Source organism: Thermobia domestica, chromosome 1 (genome assembly GCF_964235325.1).
Source record: "Thermobia domestica chromosome 1, izTheDome1.hap1.1, whole genome shotgun sequence".
In the NCBI taxonomy this organism is placed as follows: Eukaryota; Metazoa; Arthropoda; class Insecta; order Zygentoma; family Lepismatidae; genus Thermobia; species Thermobia domestica.
Window position 1 is genome coordinate 166,349,639 of NC_137454.1, and position 16,434 is coordinate 166,366,072.

Below are 16,434 nucleotides of genomic sequence, written 5' to 3' on the forward strand. Positions count from 1 at the left end.
ATTTTATTAGTAGTAAGTGGCAATTTTACACATCATTGGCTCAACACAAAATGTTGCAAGGAAGTGGACCAAGTGGAAGTTAGATTTCTTGACCTTATCAGTCCTCGAATTGAAAATAATTAAGTTTCAGGTCAGGACCTACATGTTCTAAGTGGAATTTATATTATATTGTTAGATGAATTTATACTAGAAAAATATTAAATATGTTGTTGAAGGGATTGTAGATTTTTCTTATATACAAATTGTAAATTGTCTATCGTCATTTCATATTGTACACCTGAACAGTGATTTCAGGGGTGGCTCAAGAGGAAAAATTATCCCCGGAGCTATGAAATCCCCCGGATCACGTATCCCATCTTGCTTAACGTGGATTACCAGTATTTTCCAAGTACTACTTTCACCTTTATGTGTTGAATTGAAAGTCTTCCCCGGGGAAAATATTTTGAAACCCATGACGGGATACATTTTACATAATAATTAAAAGATAAAATAGAGCTCCAAGCTTTGCTTTTGGTTGCACATCTATTCATTCTATCCATTTTTAATAACGAACACATACAGTCATTGTTCTTTCACACACACGCGTGTTCTTTAAACTGAAGCGCTTTTCTTTTCTGATTATAATATAACCTTTTCTAGTTTACTTTTAAATCAAGACAACTTAAAATAGCAATGGGAAATTTTACATTTTCCCGCAAGTTTAATTTCTACGTCACCATGTATGTTTGTGACGTAGCATATATATATATATGCATGTTTTATGTGTTTTCCTAATAATCGATACCCTAAAAAGTAAGGGTTGCTAAGGTCATTAACCAAAGTTTGTTTTAGTCAGCAACATGCTTTTGAGCACGCAATCAAAAACACGAAATTGTGTTAACAAGATTTGATCATTTGTTCTTTGGATAACATTCCCCAGAAATGAGCAAACAAATTATTTCAAAGTCCTCAAGAGACACCGTCTTTATACAGACACTTTGATATGCCAAGTGGACAGAATTGCAGGCTGCAGCGAAATTTCGAGCTACATTAGTGGCACCCGGAACAGTCACTCACGTCACCCATACGATTTTGTCTAAATGTAATATCCAGACAAAAATTGTGCTAAGAGAAGGCACTAATTCTTTGAGGAGTCAAATTGGTGGAAGTTATAGTGGTACAGCAACTTGGACATTAGTCCCTGGTAGCCCTCCCAGCTGGTCTAGTGGCTAGCCCGCGCTCCGTTGGTACACCTGATCTCGGTGATAGAAGACCATTGAACTCATCACGGTGATTCAGATTCCATCTTAAACTTAAGGTCCATGTATAATATAGCTCTATGCTGTAAAGGAACCCTATCTTCAACTAACAACAACCAACTCCAGCAGTGGTTAGAATGAAGCAATACTACGGCGTGGAAAATAACAAACAACCAGGGTGCGAATTACCGGGGGGGATGAGGGGGATTTTCTCCCTCAATCACATTTTGTTCACCCCCAAAGAAGTCAGCTGAAGTATCCCCACCGGGGATGCTCGCTTTCCCCCTCAAACTATGCTTAGTATAACTCCAAATTTCACTGATTTTTTTTTATTTCTTGTAAATTTAATCTTCTAGCTGTATTTCGAAATGATCGTTGTAAACTGTTCAGTTTTGGTCATTTCTACTTACCACCTAATTACCCACTATTTTCAACGTTGTTTAGTAGAACTATATTATTATGACTACGGTCGTTACTTGCAACTGTACCTTCGTACCCTTCAGTTCGTCATCGTTTGTGAATTTGAATGTACTAATTGCGTATAACAAAGCCACATATAGATTTATAAATGTTCTTAGCGGTTGGCCAAGAAGAAGTAAACAAATAGCTTCTTCTACCATACTTGGCGAAGTTCGGATATGTCATATTCATCCTCTATATTTGTATCGATTATCATCTTATTTTAATTTTTGTTATAACATGTTATTTCATTTTCCAGTGTACTCTTTGTTAGCACATGGTCTTCATTCCCTAGTAGGTTGTGTGTATGCAACTCAAAAGTTGCATTTAATTTGTGATAATTAGCATAGTAATCACTGCTTTTACAGTTTACGGAAATGAACTTTTGAAACTGTACTCAAAATCTGAGATATAGGTATTCTCTCGTAAGTATATGTTTACGTACACGCTGGGGGATACGCTCCTAGTGAGCAGACATGCTAATGAAGATGATTTTTAGGTGAATAAGGGAATAATTCAAGATTTGTTTCAGCATTTGTTAATACGACTGGTTCTCCGTGTCATTGTCCGTGTCTGTATAAGGATTTCAACTGGAGCGGGTTTGTTTAAAGTTAATCCTTAATTTTTCCATCTTTTCGCTGTACAGTTTGCTGTCCACACAATTAATGTTGTCTGAAAAACTTCAGTGTAATAACTAACTAACTAACTCTATGGCCTATGGAACCCGGAGGTTCAGTGCCGCGTTCACAAAAGCTCTCCACTGACTTCTATCCTTAGCTAATTGGATCCAGTTTCTACTTTGTATTCCTATCTCTGCGAGATCCATCTTAATATTATCCTCCCATCTGCGCCTAGGTCTTCCTAATGGTCGTTTTCCTATGAGTCTACCAGTCAAGACTTTGAAAGCGTTTCTACTTTCTTCCATTCTAGCAACATGACCTGCCCACCTAAGCCTCCTAGACTTGACGACCCTAACAATGTTGGGTAAACCGTATAATGTAATGTTTTACTTTATTTGAATAACGTAGCCCATAGTGAATCAACTCATCTTCAACCTAACAGTAAAGTAATTTTTAAGTGTTGACTTTCTGTGCCCATCACGGAATCGATATTTGGAGAAAAAAAGTCGTGATGAGCACAGCTTTAGCGGGAAGTAGAAGCACAAGCTCGAAATTTGAATTGAGAGATTTTAAATATTTGGCCTTCGATTTGACCTTGATGTGAGAAATCGGGACCAGCAACAATCCATTTCTTATTTGATAGGCTAATATCTAGATTTTCTTAAAAAAAAAAAAAAAGATATGTCCGGTTTAACTGATAATTTTAGTGGTTTTCACAAGACTGAAGTAGGTTTCTTTTCGCAACCTGTATGTATTAATGCAAAGTGGAAGCTTTCAATATGAGTGGAAAAATTAACATATGTTTGTGATCATGGCTATCGCTCCAGCCAAATTATTAACTAAATAAACCTTAGACAGCTACGGGGACAAGGGTGAGTACAACATTAAAACACGTTCAGAAAGGTTTAGTGGGGTGTGTGTATGTCAGACAATATATATATGCATAGTTATTGTCGGTAGATTTATTAAATTAATAAATTTCTTATTTATTACAGATGTCACACACACACACACCCTCACACACACACACACACACACACACACATATATATATATATATATATATATATATATATATATATATATATATATATATATATATATATATATATATATGGGGGGTAAGGCATTTATTGTCTCATTTTGAAATTTGAACCTTCAGACTATGTCCTTTGGCCTAATTTTATCCCCCCCAATATAGATTATCTAATTCGCACACTGCAAACAACTGTCACATTATTTCCACCTTGGTCATCACGAAAAGGAAGAGAATTCAACTTGTGTAATGGTCTTACAAATCAAAACATTTCGGAAGTAATATATCCTGATTCACATCACATCTCCGGAAGCAAAAGTGTTAGGGAAGGGGTACTATTAGTCAAGAGTATAACAAAAGTGAAATAATATTTTTTTTTAAAAAAAAAAAGAAAGATAAAGGTAAATACTTAGAATAGGAAATTGAACCATGTTACAAACAAAGAAATAGAAAATCGAAAGAAGCTACAGAGCAAAATAGTATAGATTTGGTGGGAAAACAAAGTTGGGTGGAGAGTACGATGTCGGACAACCGGTTTTGAAATAGCAAAATTGATATCTTCCTTTGTAAGTAAGCCGGGTGTGTTTTGTCCATCTTTCATGGGTTATAAATAATTCTTTGGATGTGTTCTATAAAGAATATTGTTTTGGAAATACAGTAGGACCTCGATTATCCGACAAAGTTTCCGGGCTAATTCTCAGACTCTATTCAACCGATCTGTTTCAAATTTTTGGGAAAATAACTAGATAACCCTATAAGCTTATTTTTACACTTTTCTGTAAATCGGTTAAATAGGGGATGAGAAATATCTCGAAAACTGTGTCGGATAATCGGGGTTGTACTGTAGTGTCATCTTAAAAGTTATAGCAACTTACATCAGGCGAAGGAAAGTATAGATTCATTTTTAAGTAATGTTCCTATCCTACGAACTTCAAAAATTACAAAATACAGTTTTTCCGTATCCAATTGCAACTCTTAATGTTATAAAATATTTTCGAAAATGATATATCTATAGATATATAATAGAAATAAACTCTATGTTGATGCAGAAAAGCAGAACTTTAAATTTGTACAGATTACGGGTAAAATAGTGATGATGATAGTAAATCTAAAAACATGATTGTGTTCTATAACGTATAGCAAAATTTTAAGTTGCAACAAGAAGTACCACTGAAAACCTCATTTCCTTTATGCTCTTTGCATTACTATACTGTGCAATTTATTTGGAATATCTTTTTTCTAAGAATTTAATTGTAATTGCTAGTTGTTGTCTGCACCCGGCTTAAACCAGTGTTATCTGCCTTGAGGTGGTGTCACTGTTTGACCATGATAATATGAATGTGTTTGTCGTGACATTTAAATGTGGTTTGACTGGTTTTAACCGGAAATAGCAACTTCAACTTCAGTTGTGAGGTATTTTCTGTGGCAAGTGGATGTGCGTTTTTGCTTTCTGTGAGACACGAATTGCTTATTACTCGAAGGAAGCATAAAAAAAATGTTCTTAAAGCGCACACCTCTATGACAGTAAGAGATATCGCGTGTGCAGTTGGTTTAGGCAGATCAAATGTATCAAGAATTCTTACGACCAGGACTGGAAATCAGGGGACGTGCGAAAGGACGGTGTCCCTTTTAGTAAGCTGAAGCATTTGCCCAAAAGAAGGAAGAAAATCTGATTATCAGTGAAAAATAGGAAACTTGGATGGGGATCTTGATTTTATTTGGTTGTTGTTCTGCATCATACGCTAACACTTTATTCGGTTGTCCAAGAAAGTTTGTTTCCCCTCACTCCACCCCCTGGACTTATGTTCTTGTGACGTAATCCGATCAATCTGTATCCAATAATGACCATCTCCTTGGTTCTGGTATTTTATTTCCACCTCTGCTTACGACGTTCTAAAACGAGAGGTAAATGTGGACGATAGAGAAAATAACTCCATGAACCGATAAAATTCTAATCAGAAATAGTAAAATTAGTCTAACAACAGCAAACAAATGCCTTCAAGGAGATTTATTGGCAAGTGGTTATGAAGTTAGTGATTCAACTGTAGATCATATGCTTCTATTGTAAAAGTTGGCCGCAATACAAGAAGACTAAGGAAAAAACAATATTTGACCAAAAAGTATAAATCATGTACTGCTGATGAGTATAAGAAGGCGATTTTCAGTGATAAAACTAATTTATTTGTACCAGAGCCCTGCACGGGCCGGGCGCGCCCGATTCGGCCCGGTGCCCGGCCCGGCCCGGCCCGACCCGTTTCAAGTAATATCAAACTGGACCGGGCCGGGCACATTTCGGGCCGAACCGGGCCGGGCACATTTCGGGCCGAATCGGGCCGAGCACATATCGGGCCGAACCGGGCCGAGCCGGGCCGGCCCGATAGTCTGAAAGACGGTTCGGAAACTAATGTTGTCAGCCTACTTGTTTTTTTAATGTCCTCCACTACCTCTATTTTTGCCGTGTTTGTACGGTCTTACTGTCAGCCTATGTTAATCGTAATGTGTTTGGGAAACTGACTCTTTATTCAAGACTGTGATGTACTGGTAATACTATTACTATTACTACTTCTACTACTACTATTACTACTTCTACTATTACTACTATGACCACTGCTAATACTACTACAAGTGCTACGACTTCGCGTCAGAGTTGACATGTCTGATGGTACCGAATTTACCTTCTAGTACAGAATAAAATTGAGAAATGCTAGTTATTATGGCCGGTCTGCGTAGAATGTGAACCGATGTTTGATCTACGAGGGAGAATAGTGGCTCAATAGAAAAAACACTCACATCTGGTGCTAGAGGTCGTCGGATCAATCCCTGCTCATGCTATGTGAGCTTTGTTGTGGGGTGGTCCCGCTTCCTCCCACTGTTTTCTTTCCACCAATTCATCCCATCATCATCCATTCAGCCTGAGCCGTAGTTACCTAAAGAACGTATGGTAAAGTCAAGTACTTGACCTAGTAAGTAGAATTTGGTACGCTACCATTGGACCACGGAGGGCAAAACCATAAACTGGCGTGCTCATAAGATCAGTGCAATTTGTAGTAATGTTCAATTAGCAAGGCAAATATCGAATGGTGTTACATGTTCATGTATTGTTTATAGTATGATGCTACAAATATAACAAAATATAATGATCAAATAAATCACCAAATCGCCAGGGTCGATTAGGTGTTCCTGGAACGGTGGCTCAGCGGTTGAGCGTTCACCTCTGGTGTATGGGGTCCCTGGTTTGATCCGTGCTCTCGCCAAGTGAACTTTGTGGTGGACAAACACCGTGTGGGGGGTTCGCGGCGTTCTCCTGTTTCCTTCCATTTTATTTACTCCACTATTTCATTTATTTCTCACCATCGTCTCCTTTAGGCTAGTTGGCATAACTTGGAACCACCTACCAAGAAGAATAAACTAATGGATTGGGAAGATAGACATTCAGTCTCTGGTGAATTTGATGATGAAGTAGACATCTACCTCAACATGTCATCATGTGTAAGAGAACTAGATATACTGCAGTGGTGGAAGCAACAAGAACAATCATTACCAAAATTGTGTAAATTAACGCGTCAGTATCTCGTCATCCCTGCTTCTAGTGCGTCTACTGAAAGAGATTTTAGTACTCAGTAACGGAGAAATGCTCTAAAGCCTGAAACTGTTGAATCTGTTTCCGTGCTATTCGATGCGTACAAGGACATACAGTAAAGCGATGTTCATTTTGCACTATTGGTTTCTTAGGAAACCTTATATTTTCATTTTCTTAATATCAACTATCCCTTCTATTATATGTGATGTTAAGAGGCATTTTTGATAGCTGGTATCTATACATTTTTCATTCAGGGGACTTTTGAGGTATTTTTTGATCAACAATGATATGTGTAGATTTTGTTTTGATTTACTGCCTCGCATTCCGTCATATAGCTCTGTTATTTACTTGTTACGCACCGTTCCAGGAACATTTCATCGATCCTGGGGTCTGGGTGATTTATTTGATCATTGTTTTTTGTTATTATTATTGTAGCATCGAATTATAAAGAATACAGGAACATGTAATATGATTTGGAATCTGCCGTGCTAATTGAACATTACTACAAATTGCGCTAATCTTATGAACACGCCAGTTCATGGTTTCGGCCTCCGTGTTCTAATGTAGTGGAACAAATTCTAATTAGTAGGTCAAGGACTTGACTTTCTCATATGTTCTTTAGGCAATTACGGCTCAAGACGTATGAATGATGATGGATGAATTGGTGGAATGAAGACAGTGGACGAAAACGGTCTAATCCAAAAACTCCCACGCTCACGATTTTTGTCCACAACAAAGCTCACATAACACGAGGAGGGATCGATCCGACGACCTCTAGCACCAGATGTGAATGCATTCTACTGGCCAGACTACGCAGACTGGCCATAATAACTAGTATTTCTTCGATTTTTTCTGTACCTAGATTGTAAAGTATGTACCACCAGACATGTCAACTCTGACGCTCGTAGCAGTTGTAGTAGTAGAAGTAATAATAATAATAATAATAATAATAATAATAATAATAATAATAATAATAATAATAATAATAATAATAATAATAATAATAATAATAATAATAGCAGTAGCAGTAGTAGTAGTAATAAGAGTAGTAGAAGTACAGTACTTTACAGTCTTGAATAAAGAGTTAATTTCCCAAACACCAGTGGCGGCGGTTGGACGTTAAAAGTGAGGGGGCAAGACATGATCTGAATATTTTATATAAATGTTAGTTTTCCTGGTTGTTTCTAACATTTTGTTTGACGAAAGGTTGTATAACTAATAGGATACTATATTTTCAGTTAAAATACCGTATATCGTATATAATTATTTTATTAAGTAAATTGAGAAGAACAACGCAAGTAGATACTAGCCCTTTGTACTCTTAAACAACGAAAGTGTAAGAAGAGATTTGATTCCTTGCTCATGAACATCTTAAAATTCTGTCTGGAAAATTGTGTGATCAGATTATTTAATAAATTTGCAAAACAAATAAATAGAAAGGATAATATTAATCATAGTAATGAATAATGATGCTTGTTTTGCAAAAGTTATATTGAAACTGAGGATTAATGAAAAACTTAATATTTAATTCCAAACATGATATTAAATGTATGTTATTACTCTTAGAAAATGAAAGACAGTAAATACTACAAGCATATGCTACGACATTTAAAGAAATATTTGCTTTTGCAACTTCTTGAAATATGTTCGTTGCCATTAGGTGCAGATTTCACTTTCTTGGAACACATCAAAACACAACAATACTTACAATCCACACTTCAGTTATACAAAATAAACTTAAAACCTAGAATTATGTTCAATTTATTAAATTTTATTGTATATACACTCGTACATCCTAAAACACAACACTTCACTCGTATATTACACTACAAAACAATGGAAAAGGTAGAAGTTGTTTCTTATCACGCTCTTTTTAATCGATATTCCTTACTTTAGAAAGAAGAAAAGACATTTTAGGAACTGTCAATTTTTGTGCAATTAAAGAATAACTTGTGAAATAGGCCCTACTTTTTGCATAATGTTCTTTCGATTAGCTTCAAAGCGGCTCACTAACATATCGAGCCCTTGTAAGAAGAAATGAAAGTATGCTGAAATTGTGCTCCAATAGATTATTTTTTGGGGTTATTTTCTGTGGCGATTAAAACGCAATTACTGTAGCTTTCTTTACTCCACGGGAAGACAACCAATACGTATTCACGCAACAGCAAATATTATATGGCAGCATTTTTTCCTATTAATCAGTAGCACATACAAAATCGTTATATTTCCAAATGAAACTATATACATTAATTGGTTACTTAAAAAAGTGCGGGGGCAACTGCCCCCCATTGCCCCCCTAATCGCCGCCCATGCCAAACACATTACGATTAACACAGGCTGCCAACATTAGTTTCCGATCCGTCTTTCACAGTGTTCGGGCCGAGTCGGGCCGGCCCGGCTCGGCCCGTTTCGGCCCGATCTGTGCCCGGCCCGTTTCGGCCCGGCTCGGCCCGAAATGTGCCCGGCCCGGTTAGAGCCCGGCTCGAGATTCGGGCCGGGCCGGGTCGAGCCGGGCACAGAATTCAGATCCATTCGGGTCGGGCCGGGCCGTCTTCGGGCCTGGGTTTGCAGGGCTCTGATTTGTACAGGGTTACAAAGCAAACGTCATTAGACGAAGAAAGTGTGAACCTTTAAGACTTGAGTATGTTCAACGAACTCTAAAATGTCCTTTGAAACATTTTTTTCACTCAAATCGCACTGGAAGCTTAGTTCCTATGGAAGATATGATGAATTCATCCAAGTACTTAGAAATATTACGACGTAAGATTGCTCTATTCTTGGAAACTTTTTATGGAACATTTCAACGTTACTTACAAGTAAGGTTTCCCAGGTGATACACGCCGATTTTAATCAAACTTCACAGGTTTGTAGAACAGCAAAAAATAAGCGACACGTATTTTTTTATAGCGGCCCATATGCATATTTAGGCTGTATAATAGGGCTGTCAAATTGGGACAACAAAGCATACTTTATGTAATAGCGCGAAAACGAGAAGAGATAGCCAACTGTTGTAAACGAGCAAGTTGTCATGACACGATAAGCATTTCAATAACACATAGCGCTTCCACGGGGATAACCCACAACATCCGCAAATGGACCAATCAGGGATGAAAAACAGTCACAGAGCTTTATCTATTACGCGGAATCCAAATAACGTAGGTAAGAATAAAGAATGATAAAAAATAAGTGATACGTGTTTTTTCGTTTTTGCAAGATGAGACAAAAAACGTAAATAGATGCATCGTTATCTCAATGTCGAAAGATTGGAGAACTGGGAATATGAAGATGTGAACGCCTGTATGAGAGGCAACCTGTCAATCAGTGTTGTAGAACTGGTTGCAGACACGCCAGAAGAGAGACATTGGCTCAAGGACATTGTAGTGTAAAGAAGCAGAACCAGAAATGCGGCGAAAACTGGGTATTACCTGCGAGTGTATGTCTACGTCAAACACGGAAGCCCTACAGTGTGGAAGTGGGGGCACAGTTGTGTTTTGAAACTAATAGACGGCCGGTTGTTGGCGAACGTTTGTGCATCCTATACGTGGATATACGTGTGTTTGTGTGTATATGCCATGTAAAGATACCGGTAGAAGTCCTGAACATATGAACCCGTGTATTGTGAAGTAGTCAGCATGAGGTGTGTGTAAATGGTATGCTATTGTTTTCAGTGTTGTGAAAATGATGTATGTAAATCCACACAATGTGCTGGATATGTTAATGGACACACACAAAGAAACAAAACGTGTTAACACTGTAAAAACAAAATATGAAATGGAAATAAAGGATATACTTGTTGATGTCCTGGAAAGTTTCTGGAAAGGTTGTAATATCGAAGTGGACGTTAAAGATGATCTGGTATTTATTGATAATGACGTACATGACGTCGCTTCTTCACTCGCGAGTGAAGATCACAGAAAGCAAAGAAGACGAAGGATTATCACAATACAACGTCGGTATTGCGGAGAAAGGGAGCACCAGCGAAGCTGTAGACACAGAATATAAAGTGAAGGCAGTTCAGTTTTGGAAAAGTGGAAAGAAGAGGCGTCTGTCGTTTGAAACTGTGAAACATAGGTTCAAGTTCGTCAAAAGTAGGAAAGATCTCTATAAATGGGAAAGACAGTTGCATGACGGTGGAACAAATTATGAAAAAGGGACGCATATTGATACAATCGTATATGAGAAATGTCATACTGCTAAATGCAAAAATCTTATAATTCATGACACAGATTTACAACGTTGGGCTATAGAAGCTAGTCAAACTGTGGGATTCGACGGGCTTAAAGCGTCAAAGAAATGACTATGACAGTTTAAAAGGCGTCATCACATCATATCACGGAAAATTACAAAATATGTCACGTACAATAGTGCAGAACAATCCAAAGATATACATGATAATGCTAATAGGTTCGTGCAAAGTGTTCGCTCATGTATAAATTCTCATGGCGCGGAGAATGTGTATAATACAGATCAGAGTGGACTCAATTTGGAATTTCATTCGGGTAGATGTCTGGCAATGCGTGGAGAGAAACAGGTCTAAGCAAATGTTCAGTCTGTGTCTGCGACGACACACAGTTACACGATACAGCCAATCGTATCTGCCAATGGAAAGCTACTGTCGCCTATGCTCATCGTCTAGAAAGAACCTCAGAGAAAGTTCGGGCCACGGGTACAACAAACAATGCTTCGACCAGAAATCTTACTGATTTGTGCATCGACATCCGGCAAAGTAACCAAAGAAATAATCAAATTATGGTTTCAGCCTGCGTACCTTCCACAAGTTGGTGACCGGAAGTTCTATTAGGCTCATGTCCGATTTCAATAAGAATCATTTGTATGACGAATATTTACTACAATTGCTTATATTCGTTCCATACAATATTCGACATTACGCTACATTCTGTTAAATAGCAGCCGGCTATGGTTCAACATACAGCATGTTACCGAAAATAGTGCTTGTGTAACATATTCATGTGTTTTGGTTTAAATGCATGCTCATATGCATGTGACTATGAATTGTCTATTTTTGTCAACCTGTTCAATTGTGTTCAACATGTTGTTTAGTATCCCACAAAGGGCGTATTTATCCCTACAACGGGCTTGTTGCAAAACAATATCAATGTTTGTATTACTACCCTATACAGCCGATGCTTACAGGAAAGGCTTGATTTCGTTTACTGCTGGGCGGCTTTTGAATTACTGATTATGAGCATTGAACTGTTCGCAATCACTAACTACTAATAGATATAACATATAAACCATTGAACAACAAGACCAGGTTTGGTATTTCTCTCTCGAGCAGGATTCTACCTGTCACCTGCAACCAGTTTTACAACACTGATTGACAGGTTGCCTCTCATACAGGCGTTCACATCTTCATATTCCCAGTTCTCCAATCTTTCGACATTGAGATAACGATGCATCTATTTACGTTTTTTGTCTCATCTTGCAAAAACGAAAAAACACGTATCACTTATTTTTTATCATTCTTTATTCTTACCTACGTTATTTGGATTCCGCGTAATAGATAAAGCTCTGTGACTGTTTTTCATCCCTGATTGGTCCATTTGCGGATGTTGTGGGTTATCCCCGTGGAAGCGCTATGTGTTATTGAAATGCTTATCGTGTCATGACAACTTGCTCGTTTACAACAGTTGGCTATCTCTTCTCGTTTTCGCGCTATTACATAAAGTATGCTTTGTTGTCCCAATTTGACAGCCCTATTATACAGCCTAAATATGCATATGGGCCGCTATAAAAAAATACGTGTCGCTTATTTTTTGCTGTTCTACAAACCTGTAAAGTTTGATTAAAATCGGCGTGTATCACCTGGGAAACCTTACTTGTTAGCTCCGTATTAACTAACTAACTAACTAACTCTATGGCCTATGGAACCCGGAGGTTCAGTGCCGCGTTCACAAAAGCTCTCCACTGACTTCTATCCTTAGCTAATTGGATCCAGTTTCTACTTTGTATTCCTATCTCTGCGAGATCCATCTTAATATTATCCTCCCATCTGCGCCTAGGCCTTCCTAATGGTCGTTTTCCTATGGGTCTACCAGTCAAGACTTTGAAAGCGTTTCTACTTTCTTCCATTCTAGCTACATGACCTGCCCACCTAAGCCTCCTAGACTTGACGACCCTAACAATGTTGGGTAAACCGTATAAACTATGTAGTTCCTCGTTATGAAGCTTCCGCCATTCCCCATTCTCGTTCCTCTTGGGTCCGAATATTCTTCTCAGGATCCTGTTCTCAAATACTTTCAGTCTATGTTCTTCCCTCAGAGTAAGCGACCATGTTTCGCAACCATACAGAACAACAGGCATGATTATCGTTTTATATATTTTAAGCTTCAAATTCCTCGACAGAATTCGCGACGACAAGAGATTTTGAACCGAATAGTAACACGAATTCCCTGCTTTTAGTCGACATTTAATTTCTTCGTGAATATGATTTTCCTGTGTTAATATTGATCCTAAATATTTGAAAGTATCCACTTTATCAAAAGTATTATTTAATATTTTAACGCCTCCACAATTTGCCGTATTACGGTCCCGACGCACTTCCATGTATTTAGTTTTCTCTGCATTTACTTCTAAACCCATGTCCCTGCATCTCCTTGTTTCAGGCCATTTTCGACGTGGAAGCTCGTGGACAAAAATTATTATTATTCAAAATTGGTCAAGAAATTCATACTGGGAAATAAAATGAATATGCTTGATAGGCCTGGAAATCCATCAGATTTAAATCCAATCAAGAACTTGTGGAGTATTTTGAAGAGACGTCCATACAAATTAGGCATGGGAACGAATACTATAGAAGTTTGGTTCATAGATTCATACGATGATGAATCCCAAAATATGCGCACTTCACTAGTGGAGTCAGTGCCAAAACGAATTTAAGAGGTAATTTCTGCTAAAGGATTACATACTTCATACTGATACTGTTACACTTATGGTAGTTTTTCCGTACATCAAATCACCGGCAGCTGTCATTCACAGTGTTAACATCATCATGGTTTATCGGAAAATATGATAGTGGCTGGATGAAGAGCGAAACTTTCTATGAATATATAAGTAATGGTTTTCACAAGTGGTGACTAGAGAGAAAGAATTAGTCCTAGAAGCGACAGTCCTATGAACAACCGATTCATTTACATTGAGATGATGAAAGATGATATGATTCCCTCTCGTAAAATATGTTTGCCTCTGGCATTATTAACGTCCGAACAACCTTGCTATGAAAAATGTACGTGCTAGTGACTGTTCATCAAATATATTTACTCTCTACTGTGAGTACAAATAAAACTTATCTTAAGCAAGTTAGATTTGATATAAAGCATATCAAATAACTTAATAAGACAACAGGGATATTTCCATGAAAAGTACTATATTCCTGTGTAATTAATTATTGAAAATCCAATTGTAATGTCTCTTTTCTTCAAAAGTTGTGCTTTCTGTATTTAATTTAATTTAAATTTAATTACTCACTAAGCAAAGCAATATATTTAGTTTTGGAAAACTTAAACGTATAACAGTTTCGCCAAATATCTACTTTTTAGACTTCCTAAGACTATGAATAAAATAAGAAGAAACATTTTAATAATAAAAGACATCTTTTGAGATCCCTTACATCTGATTGGCTATTTCCAACCAACCCCACCAGCAAGAGTTTGTCATTAATGCTTGTATGCAATGTTTATTCAAGAATGCTTTATACTTATAAATATAATGGTAAGGTTACATCTTAAAATGTGTTATTAAGCAAGACGAAAGTTAAGGGTGTATGCTCCTTGTAATTGTGAAACGGCTGGAAGAAATGAGACCTCTAGGAACGTAACTTTTTCACAGTACATTTTGTTAGGTTCTAAATCACACTAGCGTGAAACAAAAAGCAAAGGGAACCTTATGTTTTTCCATTATCTAAGAATGAATGAATCGGTGACTTATAGGCCAGTTAACAGATCGAGTCGGTCGCTCATAGGACGGTTAACAGTTCCTGTCGCACAGAAGACTGTCACAAGCAGGACGACACCGAAAGAAACATTACTAAACTTATTTTATTTATATTTGATGGTCATCAGACTCATTTAACGATGGAACTCAATTAATTCTGCAGTGAAAATGGAACTATTCTGTATTCGCTACCGCCGAACACCACCCAAATTCTACAACCTGCTGATGTTGGTGTTTTCGGACCACTCAAATGAAAAAGGAAAACGCACGTAAGAAACTGGAATCAATTGCCACAAAATGCAAATAGCGTAAATATAAAACCTTATTTTGTCCACTACTAGAAAAAGTGCTCAAAACAACATGCAAACCAGAAATCATACGAAAATATTTCGGCAGTTCTGGCCTCTATACCTGGAATCCTGACCCTGTAGACTGCACAAAATCCATCTAAATATACTTGAAAAGCTAGAGACAACTATAGAACATACAGAGTTAGTTTCAATTATTCCAACAAAAGAGAACTACCAGGCAGCTGTGAAAGTTATTGAATACTTGAAATCGAATCTTGAAGAAAAAGAAATTAACATTGATGTTCTTGAGAAAATTAAAAGAGCTGCTGATCCTGAAGAAAATATAGGCCTATCTATCATTTTAGGAACGCGTCATCCTAACCCTATTCCTTCAACCAGCCTAAATTTACCTGCTGCTGGATGCTGTGTCAGATGTTAGAAATGATGTCTTGAATGAACCCGCTGTTTATGAAGTTTCCGAATTCAATTGCGTTGAGGATACTGCTTTCAAACTGCGTTCTCGTTATTCTACACTAATGAATGTCGGTAGGCCTATTGTTCTGTCCAAAGACGATCGTAATCAATCTGCTACATCAGTACTTGTCAGTGGAGGGTTCGATAATCTTAGTCCAAGAACATACGAAATTCCCCTAACTGGTCTTCTAGAGCTTGCAAATAGACCTATTTTTATCAGAAATAGATGTTACGTCTGCTTCGAACTAGCAAAACAAATCCCTTATGCTTTCTTGTGGTGAAACGACTCACAGTGGAACGTCTGCTTCGGTTTTTATAATTGGAATGCCATACCTAATTCCATAACCTCAGAAGAAAGTCAAATAGAGCCTAGTCTAGTCTACGCTGAGGCGTAGTTTTCTTAGTTTATGGCAGGGCCGCCCACAGGGGGGATGTATGGCGCAAGCTGCGCCATTGAGAAAAATTTTGGGGGGGATTTTACTCTACTTTCGAACTAGCAATTTTACTGTCGGAATAGCATTAAAACACGATTTTGAGAAGCTAATTTTCCAAAATTTTCCGGGGTGAACCCCCGTACCCTCTGCTTCGATACTCGATGAATGAAGTACCGCGCAAGTAACCGTATGAAAGGAAAGATTGGTTCGTTTTAAGGGCCGCCCACAGGAGGGATGAATGGCGCAAGTTGTGCAATCGAGAAAAAAATTGGGGGTAATAAAAAAAATTGGGGAAGAATTTTACTCTAATGTCGAATTAGTAATTTTGCTGTCGTCAGGATAACATTGGA

The 16,434-nt window shown here is 37.6% G+C and overlaps 1 protein-coding gene across 3 annotated transcripts in view; it reads right to left on the reverse strand.

The window, feature by feature from the left end:
- Positions 1-16,434, reverse strand: part of LOC145690770 (uncharacterized) — a 132,067-nt gene that overhangs the window by 54,813 nt on the left and 60,820 nt on the right. The window lies entirely within an intron of this gene.